At 46.4% G+C, this 12214-nt stretch overlaps 1 non-coding gene across 1 annotated transcript; it reads left to right on the top strand.

The window, feature by feature from the left end:
* Positions 1–3153: 3153 nt before the first annotated feature.
* LOC120105826 lies at positions 3154–3263 on the top strand. Its single transcript, XR_005508104.1, has one exon. It is a non-coding gene; the product is annotated as a small nucleolar RNA R71 (small nucleolar RNA).
* The last annotated feature ends 8951 nt before the right edge of the window (positions 3264–12214 follow it).

Below are 12214 nucleotides of genomic sequence, written 5' to 3'. Positions count from 1 at the left end.
ATCAGAAAAGGTGATTACATTACCGACCCTCTGCCTCTTTACGATGGCCGTCCCTGACGCTTCCGCCGAGCCCCCTGCGTTCCTCACGGGCCGTGAGCAGCCCCCAGTGATAGTGTGGATCACGCCCGCAATGGGTCGATTCTGCTCCCGAGGCTCCGGAGGAGCCGGGTCGGCTGGACGCGGGTCCGCGGGGGGACGTCGGTCGTTCACATATCGTCCGAGACGCCCCCGGCGGATGAGAGCCTCGATCTCGTCCCGAAGCTGGAAGCAGTCTTCGGTGTCGTGGCCGTGGTCCCGGTGGTACTCACAGTACGCCCGGGAGGGCCTCCTCCCAGGGATCTTCCGCATCTGTCTCGGGGCCGGGAGGTCCTCCCGCCCCTTGATCTCCATAAGGATCTGGGCCCGGGGAGTCAGGAGAGGGGTGTACCGGTTGAAACATCGGGGCGGAGAACGAGGGCGTGGGGCGCCGTGGTTCCTCGCCGGCGACGGGCTTCTGCGCCGATGCTAGGGCGTCGGGCTCCTCCTCTGGCGTGCCTCTTTTCGCCTTTTCTTCCCAAGCTTTGGAGGGATCTCGGCGGCCTCCTTGCTCCGGTGGGCGGCCGCCTCCTCGGCGTCCGCATACTGGTTCGCCCGGGACAACAGCTCCGGGAAGCTCCTCGGCAGGCGTTTGTCCAGGGAGAAGGTGAGTCTGCCCTTCCGGAAGCCGCGCTTCAGGGCTGAAAGAGCTACCTCCTAGCTCAGGTTCCGGACCTCCAGCGTAGCCTTGTTGAAGCGGGTGAGATAATCCCGCAGGCTTTCTCCCTCGTTTTGCCGAACATCAAAGAGGGAGTCGGAGACCAGTCGCCGCCGGCTACTGACGGCGAAATGAGTGATGAAGAGGCGAGTGAACTGGTCGAAGGACTGGATTGAGTTAGCCTCCAGGCCGGCGAACCACGCCCTTGCCGGGCCATGGAGGGTTGCTGGGAAAGCCTTGCAGAGGAGAGGATCTGATACTCCGTGGAGGAGCATAAGGGTCCTGAAACTCTCGACGTGATCCCGCGGGTCCGCTGCCCCGTCATAGGGCTCGATCGCCGGCATCTTGAACCCCGACGGATTCGGGGTCCGCAGGATCCTCGAGGCTAGCGCCGGCTGGGAGGAGATCTCCAAGTCGGCGAAGGGATCTTTGGAATGGCCCTTCAGGACCTGGAGTTGTCGGTGGAGATCGTCCACCCGCCGGTCCAGGGAGCGCGACCGGTGGGCGGGAGACAAGGAGCGGCAGGAGGGAGACCGACTGGAGCGCGGGTTCCTCAAGGACTGGGGGGTCTGGGAATGCGCCCGGGTCCGCCTCTCGTACCCCGCGCAGCTCCGATGAGAAGGTCCCGGCAGAATGGAACGCGCTCGAGAATCCTCCTCGCGCCGGCGCTCCTCCCCATGGGATAGGAAGGAGCGCGGGTTGATGAGAGCAGGCGAACGCTCAGGCAGCAGCGGCTCCTGAGCCCGCTGCGGCGCCCGGGACATCACACCCTACAGATTCTGCACCGCCTCCGCGAGGGTGCGAACCTGCTGGGCTAGCTGGTCGAACTGAGCGGCTTCGACCGTCAGAATAGGCGGTGGGGTGGTGGAGTGTTGCTGAGAGCGCGTTGGAGATGCAGCGGCCTCCCGGCCGGAGGCGCGAGAGGCCCCACGACCGGAAGCGTTGGAAGCTCCACGACCACCTCGCCGTGCCATTACGATCGCTCTGAGATCCGGGCCCTTCCTCTAGCGCCAACTGTTGCTGGTGGTCCAAACCGAGAACGATTGGCACAGCGGTGTGAACGGGGTTCCCTTGGAGTTGGGTTGGTTGCGCTCCACCTTCCACCGGGAAACCTGCAAGCAAGCCTCGCACCACCACTGGGGTAGTGGGGGCCCTCCGACGATCAAGTCAGAGAGGATTGAAGGAGAAGGAGAGATAGCAGTAGCAGGTAAGAGAATGCTCTGGAAAACTTTTTCTCACCTCCCCCCTTCTCCCCCCAGCCGCATATATACCAGGCTGGGGGGTCCTTCTGGGGGGTTGGTCATCGTGTAGCACGATGGAGCTGCCACTGACATGGCCGTTACAGGGCGTCGTGGGGCAGCGCTGGGTACGGCCATGACAGGGCGTAGTGGAGCTCCGCTTTGTACGGCTGTTACAGGGGATCGTGGAGCAGCGCCGGATACGACCGTTGCAGGGAGTAGTGGAGCAGAGGGCCGCGGCGTGCTTCAGGGGAACAGCCTGTCGTTGTCGAGAGATTACCGACTCGGGGTCGGACTGCTGGATCAAGGGGCAGCCGACTCGGGGTCGGGCTGCGAAGCCGAAGACATCCGACTCGGGGTCGGACTGCTGGATCAAGGGGCAGCCGACTCGGGGTCGGGCTGCGAAGCCGAAGATATCCGACTTGGGGTCGGACAGCTGGATCAAGGGGCAGCCGACTCGGGGTCAGGCTGCGGAGCCGAAGATATCCGACTCGGGGTCGGACAGCTGGATCAAGGGGCAGCCGACTCGGGGTCAAGCTGCGGAGCCGAAGATATCCGACTCGGGGTCGGATTACTGGATCAAGGGGCAGCCGACTCGGGGTCAGGCTGCGGAGCCGAAGATATCCGACTCGGGGTCGGATTACTAGATCAAGGGACTGCCGTAGTCTTCCTGGGTGCGCGTGCCGGTCACGTGGGGCGTGGCGGCTAAGTTCCCCCGTAACAGGATCGTTATAAGGCTTTTGGTAGGAGTTCATAGCATTTGCTTGATCGTGCAAGACTTCTTTGAATGCCGGTATGGTGGGACAATCTGTAGTAGTATGACCCGACATATCGCAGATACCACAACACTCATTTCTAAGTTCTATAGTCTTGACAGGCTCAATCTTCCTAAGCTCAATTTCTTCTACCTTCCTAGTGAGGGCTGCCATTTTAGCATGAAGATCATCCTCAGTTCTAAGGTTATAAAGGCCTCCCTGTACAGAGCTAGTAGGCTTAGGCAAAGACTTGTTGTTTCTATCCCCGTTATCCCAAAGTTGGGCAGTCTCAGCAAGGGAATCCAAATACTCCCACGCTTCATCAGGGTGTTTTTCTAAAAATCTACCATTGCACATGGTCTCTACAAACTGTTTCAACTGTGGAGATAAACCTTCATAAAAGAAGCTAATGGTTCTCCAGGTTTCGAACCCGTGATGAGGGCATGAGAGAAGAAGGTCTTTAAATCTTTCCCAACATTCATAAAATGTTTCATTATCTTTTTGTTGGAAATTGCTAATATGTCTTTTTAAAAAGTTGGTCCTTTGTGTGGGAAAGAACTTCTTCAAAAATTCTCTCTGCATATCTTGCCAAGTTCTTATTGATCTAGGTCGCAACGAGTTTAGCCATGTTTTGGCCTTATCTTTTAGAGAGAAAGGGAACAATGTCAATTTGAGGACATCCTCGGTGACGTTTGGCACTCTAAATGTAATACTCAATTCTTCAAAATCTTTTAAATGAAGATACGGACTCTCGGATTCTAACCCGTGAAACTTGGGAAGCAATTGAATTACCCCGGGTTTGATGTCAAAATGTCCTACATTATCAGAAAAAATTATGCATGAAGGTTGACTAGTCCTAGCCGGTTGTAGGTATTGTCTTAGGGTCATAACATGGGGTTCACATTCTCGATCGTGGTGACTCCCCGCATCTTCATTTAAATCAGCCATCTCACAAGGTGTGAGATATTGAGAAGGAATTTCAGGAGTATGTCCTAAGGGATGATCTAAAGTTGTACGACTTAATCGACCGGTGTTGTTCCTAATGAACTGAGTTGACCAGGTAAGCTCCCAGGTAAGTGGAGGGGTCACGATGCGTTCGCAAAGGTCCCACTTAAAACCCACTTACCTCGAACAGATGAACTGTCTCCCTTATAGGGACAAAGCTTGCCTAGACATCAACTAAGCCACAGAGCGAAATTGGTGCAACTTTCGGTGGTCTTCGTCCTATTGAGCTCGAATGTCCTTAGGGGCCAACGTCTAGTTGATTTTAGTTAAGCTTGGGACATTTATGCACTGGGGTGATTTTTGGGCTAAGGACGAGTGATGAAATCCCGACCTTATCTTTTTAAATAGGTTCAGCCCTTAGAATATTTTATGTTGATGCCTTACACTATATGCAACAATCAAGAGATTTTTTTTTTTTAATGTTTTATGACATGACATTAAATTTCATTGAATAGGTGATCAAGCAAATTATTTATTTTTTTTTAATTTTATGAGTTGAAGCTTGAAATTTGAATTCTGAAATTTGAAATTTAAAATTTGAAATTTTAGGTTTTCCCTCTTTTTTTTAATTTTTGAATAATCACCCTTGATCTTCTCTTAAAGTTTTTTTTTTTTAATTGATTTTAAATTAGCAACAAGGGTTAATGAGATATGATAACAACAAAATTCTGATTCTAAAAAAAAAAATTAAATGCAAAAAATTCAAAACAGAAAGCAGCAAGGTTTCGTATTAATCTAATGGTCTTAAAAGTCTCAGAATGTCAATCAGACCGTTCAGATTATTTAACAATGTGTCTTGCACTAGCGGACCAAATTTGAGTCAAATCAGACGGCTAATTTCTATGATATCAGAGTTTGATGCAGACTGTGCAGGGAATTAAAAATAGTAGTAAAGATTTAATTTTTTTTTTCAAAATAAAAATACTAACTACTAAGGTAAAAATTAAATCTAAAATTATACTAATAACTCAGCCGTTCCCCGGCAACGGCGCCAAAAACTTGGTGCTTTTGAAAAACTGCTCTCCCAAGTGCAGGAGAAACGCACAAGTAGTATAACTCGGAAGTCCGAGGTCGATTCCTCAGGGAACGATCTATGGATTATTAGCTTAATTTCAGATTAATTGATTCAATAAACTTGTGGATTAAGATGATGGTTTGCAAATAGAAAATAAACCAGTAAATAGAGAATCGAAGTTTGGATAGATTAAAATGAATTCAAGTTCATGTGATAAATTCAAGTTCATGTGATAAATTCTATGAAAAAAAATTATAAGCAGATAAAATTTAATTATTGAGTATGTTCTTGATAACATGAATTCTCTTTTTAAGCATTCAACGTGCCTTAGGACGTCTACGATGAATCAAATAATTGAGGAAAACATGTATCAATAAGCATAAATCATAAAAGAATTTTCAACATATAAGAATCATAACATAATCAAAAGATAGATCATATAAAGCAAAGGATTAGAATTTACATCATGAACTTAGTACACCAAAGGATCTTCCTTCACCCATCACCAAGGACTTTAGCTCATCATCTTCCTCTCTCTTTCTCACTCTTTTTTTTTTATTTTTTTAATAACAGAAACAGGGCATCCCCTGTTTCTCTCTACACTTTTTTTTTTCTTTCCACTGCAGCAGCCCGGCTCCCCCCTGTTCTTCTTCTTCGATGGCCCCCCCTCTCTTTCGGATCAGAGGTCTCCTCATATAGATCCCCAGAGCTCGTGGGATCGATGATTCCACTGATCGCGTGTGGGGAGGAGCGGACGGCTGGGCTGATGCTGGTGCGGACGATGCGCGAACGTTGCGCCGCTTCACGGGTTGCTGGTGGTGTTCTGGGATGCAGACGCGGCAGATGGATGGGTAGAAGCTCACGAACGGCTGGAAGGGAGGAAGAATCGGGCGCTGATCTCGGCTGGGAGGTGAAGCGGACAGACGCCATGGATTACGGCTGGGAAGAAGGCTGAGAAGGCTGGGAGGTGATCGCGGATGGCCGGAAGATCGTTGCGAGAGGGTCGTGGATGCTGGCGGAAGAAGAGGGCGTTGATCACGGATGCTTCGTGGACGGCTGTGGAAGAGGCAGATGCTTGGGAGGCGATCATGGCTGGATCCGGTGCTGAGAATGGACGCGATAAAGGATCGCCACAGATGCTGGGATCATGAACACGGGAGAATCACGCTGAGAGCTGGACGCGTGAATGGAGGAGGCGGACGCTGGGGCTGCGCGTGAGGATCACTGGAGAAGATTGCTCACGGTGCGACGCTTCACGAGAGGCTCGCACGGATCTGGAGGCTTGATACGGGAAGGGAGCTGATCACTGGTGCGGATGGAATCAGGATGCTAGGATTGGGCGCGGGAGATCAGATCACAGATCCTGGTTCACGGACGGCTGGAAGCTTGAGTTACATTGCGGAATTTGGGGAGTCGCTTGGGTGCGCGGAAGAAGAGTCATAGACTCTGTTCTGCAGTTGGGAGGATGCATCCTTTTTAGATGAATTTATATAAAATAATGTTAAAAATTATAATAAGTGCTAAGGATAAAATATTAATCATGCAAATGTTAACATCTATTATTTATCATTATTTTGCTAGCATTAGGCTAAGTTAATTGGTACTTAGATCGCACTTTTGTGCTCTCATCAATGAGCCGGTCCCACCGAGATTCAAAATGCCTCAAGTGTTGCCTACAACGGAACTAGCTGTTAGATGTATGCCCTAGAAGCCAATTTTGGCTGACACATTATTAATTCTAGGAACATATTTTGTACTTGACTATTTATTATTGAATAAATAAAGGCATCTTTCTATTCATATTATTTATGTGTCTATGAATCGTCCAAGAATTAATAAGATGATGATGCGTATTCTTAAGAGTTAAGAATTTGAGCCATGCATCATTGGTGATTAATTTCTGAAGGCTCCTGATCAATGGATCATCACAAGGACGGTGATCGATCCGATCAGTGCACACATTGCTTTCCTTATGGATGGATGAGACTCGAGTCTACAGTGTGGCGACACTGAAGTAATAGTGCAGGTGCTTGTTAGAGAACAAGAGTACTGAGCGTGACCAACACAAGAAGTCACTTGGATGTCTATCCACTCGTCAGTGACTTGCTTGATGTTGCAGTAGTGCGACTAGTCCTTTGACCTGCGATGCTTCGGCTACTCACAGTGAGGTTATTATAGTTTGACTGCACAAATACATAGTCTCTAGCCATATGGGCCCATGCAGTGTAGATTGGCTGCAGTAGGTTCACTGTAGGAGTAGGGTATGCATTTACAAGGAATCTATCGACCTTAATAGAAAAGGAGAGATCCTATATGATTTATAAGACTGAGTTCGTAAGACCTCGGCCGGGGCAGATTGCATAGTGGAGAAAGAGTTTTCCACTCTCGAACTTAAGTCGAATAAATCTTGACATATGACAGACGAAGGGGTTTGACGAGTTATCCATGACCTCCATCCTGTAGGGATCCACGATAGAAGGACTGTATCACATGATAACTGCACCTAGAGGTTCATCATTCTATTCTGCTGGGTAGCCACTACATGCTGCTAGGTGTCACTAGTGGATGGTGGGACTCATAGGGATTATCTTGATGATCGATAAACCCTAATGAGTAGAGTTGGAATCGTTCCGACCCATTGAAAGGAGTTTTCAATGATATTGTGATAGAGATCACAATATATCTCACTACCAGTCAGAGTAGAACCTATGGGGTCACACACACTAGAGGCATTGACCGATCCGATGGTTGAATCGTGATTAGGAATCACAAGTAATCAATTCGATTGATAATAAGTTGAAGAAGGAATAAAGAGAATTGATTAATTGGACTTAAAACAAGAGTCCTACTTGGAGTAGGATTCGTAGAGTCCTAATTGGATTAGGACTAGGAATCCTACTTGGACTGGGATTCCTACTTGGACTGAGAATCTTATTTGGAGTAGGACTAGGATTCCTACTTGGAGTAGGATTCCTATAATCCTAATTAGATTAGGATTTTTGAATTTAAATTGGATTCCTACTTGGAATAGGATTCCTAGAGTCCTAATCGGATTAGGACTTCGGATTCAAATTAGAGTCCTAATTGGATTAGGACCAAAATTAAATAAGTCCTAATTGGATTAGGATTTCTTAAGTCCTAATTAATTATTAATCTAATGAATCAACAAGACTCCTAATTGGATTAGGATTGAAGGGGTCAATTGAGTCATGATTAAGTTCTAATTGGATTAGGACTTACCTAGATTAAACCCAAATTGGTTCACCCTTGGTCCAAGCCTAATTAGATTAGGACCTAACCATGAGTGACCTTCCTAATCCTCCTTAAAGGAGGATTAGGTTAACCATGAAGGAGGGGCACACACCCCTCCTCCTTTTCCTTGCTTGGTGCGGCAAAGAAGAGGGGCCGGCGCCCCTCTTGGAAGTTTATCAAGGAGCTCCTACAAAGTAGGAGCTCCACATGCTATTTAAGAGGAGGCGTGGGGGCTGACCTAGGGCATCATTGAAGCCCTCTCCCTCTCCAATACGTGGCCCCCTCTCCTCCCCTTTCCTTGGTTCAGCCGCAAGCAAAGGAAGAAAAAGAAAGGTGGCCTCCTCATCCTCCCTTCCTCCTTCCAACGCAAGGAAAAGAAGGCTGCAGGGGTTTTGTTCCTTTACTATTCTTCATCCTTCTTCTTCCTCTTCTCAAGCACATTCAAGAGTTGAAAGAAAGAGAGAAGATCAGCCATTAAAGTTGTCTCTGCAAGGGAGCTAGCACCCCGGGGAGACAAAGAAGCTTGATCGGTTCCTGCTTCGTGTGGATACCCGTAGAGGCCGGGCACTAGAACGGCTTCAAGCGAACCTTCATCCAAAAGCACAATCATCAGTTGCGGTGATTATCTACCCGCACAAGGTGAAGATTTGATCTTCCTAAAGATTCTAAAAGTTTTAATCCTTATCTATCTACGAACGGTTTTTGAACAACGTTCATGCGATGAACGGTTGATCCCGCGCATGCCTCTTCCGCTGCATCTAATTTTTTTTTTTGAATTTTCTGTGGCATGGGCGGGTTTCTAACAGTGGTATTAGAGCCTAGGCATCGTAGATTGAGATAAGAATTAATTATTAATAGGCTTATTAGATCTGAAATTTAAATAGTTATGCATGCTGAAAATTTTTCTGCATGCATATTTTTCCTAGGGTGCTGATTTTTGCATGCTGATTTTTATGTGATAAAAAGATGATTCTAATTGCATTGTTAATGGGATTACAAAGTTTAGAATCATGATTAGCATGATCAGCAACCTATGTCATGAGATAATCAATTAGATTTCAGATCTGAAAATTATAATTGCTGCATGTGGTGATAATCATAGGATTCAAACCCTTTTGGTATCAAATGTAATGACCTGCGATGTGATCTGTAATGTCATGTAATTTTTCAGATGCTTGCATGCATCTTATTTGATGTTTTGAGAGGCCTGCGTGCCTCCTAAAAGGGGATGTAATTTATTATTATTTTTATTTTACATCTGGTTGTATTTCTGTGATGTGATGTACGTCAACGATCAAGTTGAAGACAAGGCATGAGATAAACGGCGATCTAAGCGGTTGATGACGATGGGATCAAGAGTTGATCAAGGATCGAATCAAGGAGGCTTGGAACCAATTCAAGAGCTGAAGACCAATTGATCGATTGACGTGCATGTGCTTGTAATACGATCTAATTAGAATCCATGATCATCACCTAGTTAAAGTTCAGCTTTATTTGATGCTGCGATTATAACTGCCTGTGATGTGCCGTTTGTATGTGATGTGAATAAGAGCGGGGTAGATAGGTTTATATGTGATGTAACAAACCCAATTGAGACCTAAATTAAAACCTCCTCAATCAAGTCAAGAGTGAACCAACATGAGCAAGTCATATTAGATTAATTAATCTAATTGGTGTCTAGGAAAGCATGAAAGGTGGTTACTTAATTAGGACCTTACTCTCTGAGTAAGGGGAGCCTCCCACCTGCTTACCTGGCCAATTGTTCGATTACCTCTTATGAAGAGCTCAAGTTGCAAATACTAAGACCTGATTAACCGATATTAAGTCCATAGGTCTTCCACCGTAGTAGAGCTGCTAAGGTCTTTCTGATGTTGAACTTGAGTAATGCACCTAAAACTCTGGCGGTGCCCTGTTGTGGTGGAGGTATTAGTACTCTGAGAAAGTCATACAATTTGATGCACACTACACTTTTATATTTCCTTGTTTTGACAGTTGCCATGCTTGAAAATATATATCAATTAATTACATGTGTATTAGCTTAGAATTTATTTCACATTTTTATTAGGATCACATGTTATGTTTGATGTTTGTGGGTAGCATCCCTGAAAACCCTCACGAGACAACACTGATCCACTAGGGTAACCTAGGGGTTTAACGGCTTGTTGCACGTGCTAAGTGCAATCGTGATGCCCTACGAAAGTGGGTACATATCTTAGTTTTATATCTTTAGCTTCAATAAAAAGTCATAGGTTAAACCATACCTTTTGCACTCTCATTCTATTATCTGCTCATTAATTGCTAGAGACTAGCAATAAGCTAGTTGGGGGGTGTGATGAGAGCACAAAAGTGCGATCTATACATCACTTAAATTAGTATTATTGCTAACAAATAATGATAAAATTGCCGCATTAATATTATATTTTTGTGGGGTACAGGTGATCAGAAATCAAAGCTAAAATGCACATTGGGTTCAAAAAGATGCATCACTATAGGTGACCAGCCAACCGCATGGACGACCCCAGTTGCACACTAAAAGGAGGTCAAGTTCAGCGGTCCACTTCGTCGCAGCTTCATTTTCCCTTCCCAGCATCTCGTGCGACCCAGCTTCTTCTGCATCTTAGCCCAAGCACCAGCAGTCCATCTTCTCCGCTTGTGAAGCTATCTTGCACCCGAGTTCCAACCAATCCCAAGCATTCAAGCCCAGCCGATCAGCATCCTATGAAGCATTTCATCCGCGTCCGTGACCCAGCGTCCGCAACCATCCCGAGCATCTTCGCATCCCACGCGTCTCGGATTTCCTTCCTCCCAAGCTTCCACGTTCACAGAATCCCAGCATCCCCAGATCTTCAGCGGTCCACGTTCGAGCTCCTCACGAACGCATGCGTCTTCCGCCTCTTCCCGGCGATTTTCCAGCTCTTCCGTTCGCAAGCGTCTCAGCCCGTATCAACTGCGATCCAGCCGTCCCGACTTCAGCCATCTGAGATTGCATCCAGAATTCCAGCATGCCACGTCCGCGTGCAAAATCCACCGTGATCTCAGCGTATGCGTCCCAGCTCTTCCGTCTTCCTCGCAGTCCACACATCTTAACATCAGCAATTCATCCGTGAAGCCTCCCAGCATGCCACGTCCGAATCTCCCAGCATCACAACGTCTGCAAGCATCTTCTGCGAGCCATTCACGGTTCAGATCTCCCAAGCTACCACCGAGCGTCCATGCTCCAGCTTCTCCCGTGAAGCTTCCCATTTCCGCATCCTCCGAACCAGCATCCGATTCTTCCGGGATTCGCAATCATCCGAGTCCCAGTCAAGTATCCGCTTTCGAATCTCCCGCGCCCAACGCCTGCGATCGTTCCGTGATCCAAATCCCATGATTCCGCGTTCGGATATTTCGCAACTGGATCAGGGATCCATCGCACGAGCTATATGAGGCTTTCGCTCGGCTGGGGGGATGTTATTCCTTCCCATTCGGTGAAACAGAGGAGTAGCCCTCTGTCAAAAGAAAAAAAAAAGAAAGGGAAACAGGGCCTCCCCTGTTTCCGAAAAGAAAAAGAAAAAAATGAAAGGGGGATTAATGTTTTCAATGAGTGGCTGATTTCTTAGGGAGGGAGATGGAGGAACCTTTGATGTATTGCTCTTTGAAGTAAACTCTAAACTTTTGCTTTGAATGACTTATATTTATTGATATGTTCTTGATCCATGCATAGTTATTTCGTAGATAGCTTTTTAATGGATTATGATTATTGATATATGGATTGCTTTAGTATTTGATTCGTCGTAGACGTAGAAAGCACGATGAATGCTTAGAAATTGAGTTCATATGTTCATGAAACATATACCACGATTAGATCTATCCTACAATTAATTTTTAATCAAGAATCTTAGAGTTTATTTCTTGGATGCAATATCATCAAAGGGGATTCCAGATCCCCACCATCTTTATTTCATATAACTTTGTTTATTGATATATTATTCTCTGCTTTTAATTTCTGAAAATCAAAACATCATTTTAATCCATAAATTTATTGAATTAATTAATCTAAAAATTACACTAATAATCTATAAATCGTTCCCTGAGGATTCGACCTCGGACTCCCGAGAATTTACTACTTGTGCGATTCTCCTGCACTTGGGAGAACAATTTTATTTTTGCATCACAGTACCTACTGGAAACCCTAGTCGTGTAGGATTTCCGTTTTCCTACCAGGAGAGTGTGAGAA

This window comes from Phoenix dactylifera, unplaced genomic scaffold (assembly GCF_009389715.1).
Source record: "Phoenix dactylifera cultivar Barhee BC4 unplaced genomic scaffold, palm_55x_up_171113_PBpolish2nd_filt_p 000375F, whole genome shotgun sequence".
Lineage (NCBI taxonomy): Eukaryota > Viridiplantae > Streptophyta > Magnoliopsida > Arecales > Arecaceae > Phoenix > Phoenix dactylifera.
Note: the sequence above shows the minus strand (reverse complement) of the source record. Positions and strands in the feature narration are given on the sequence as shown.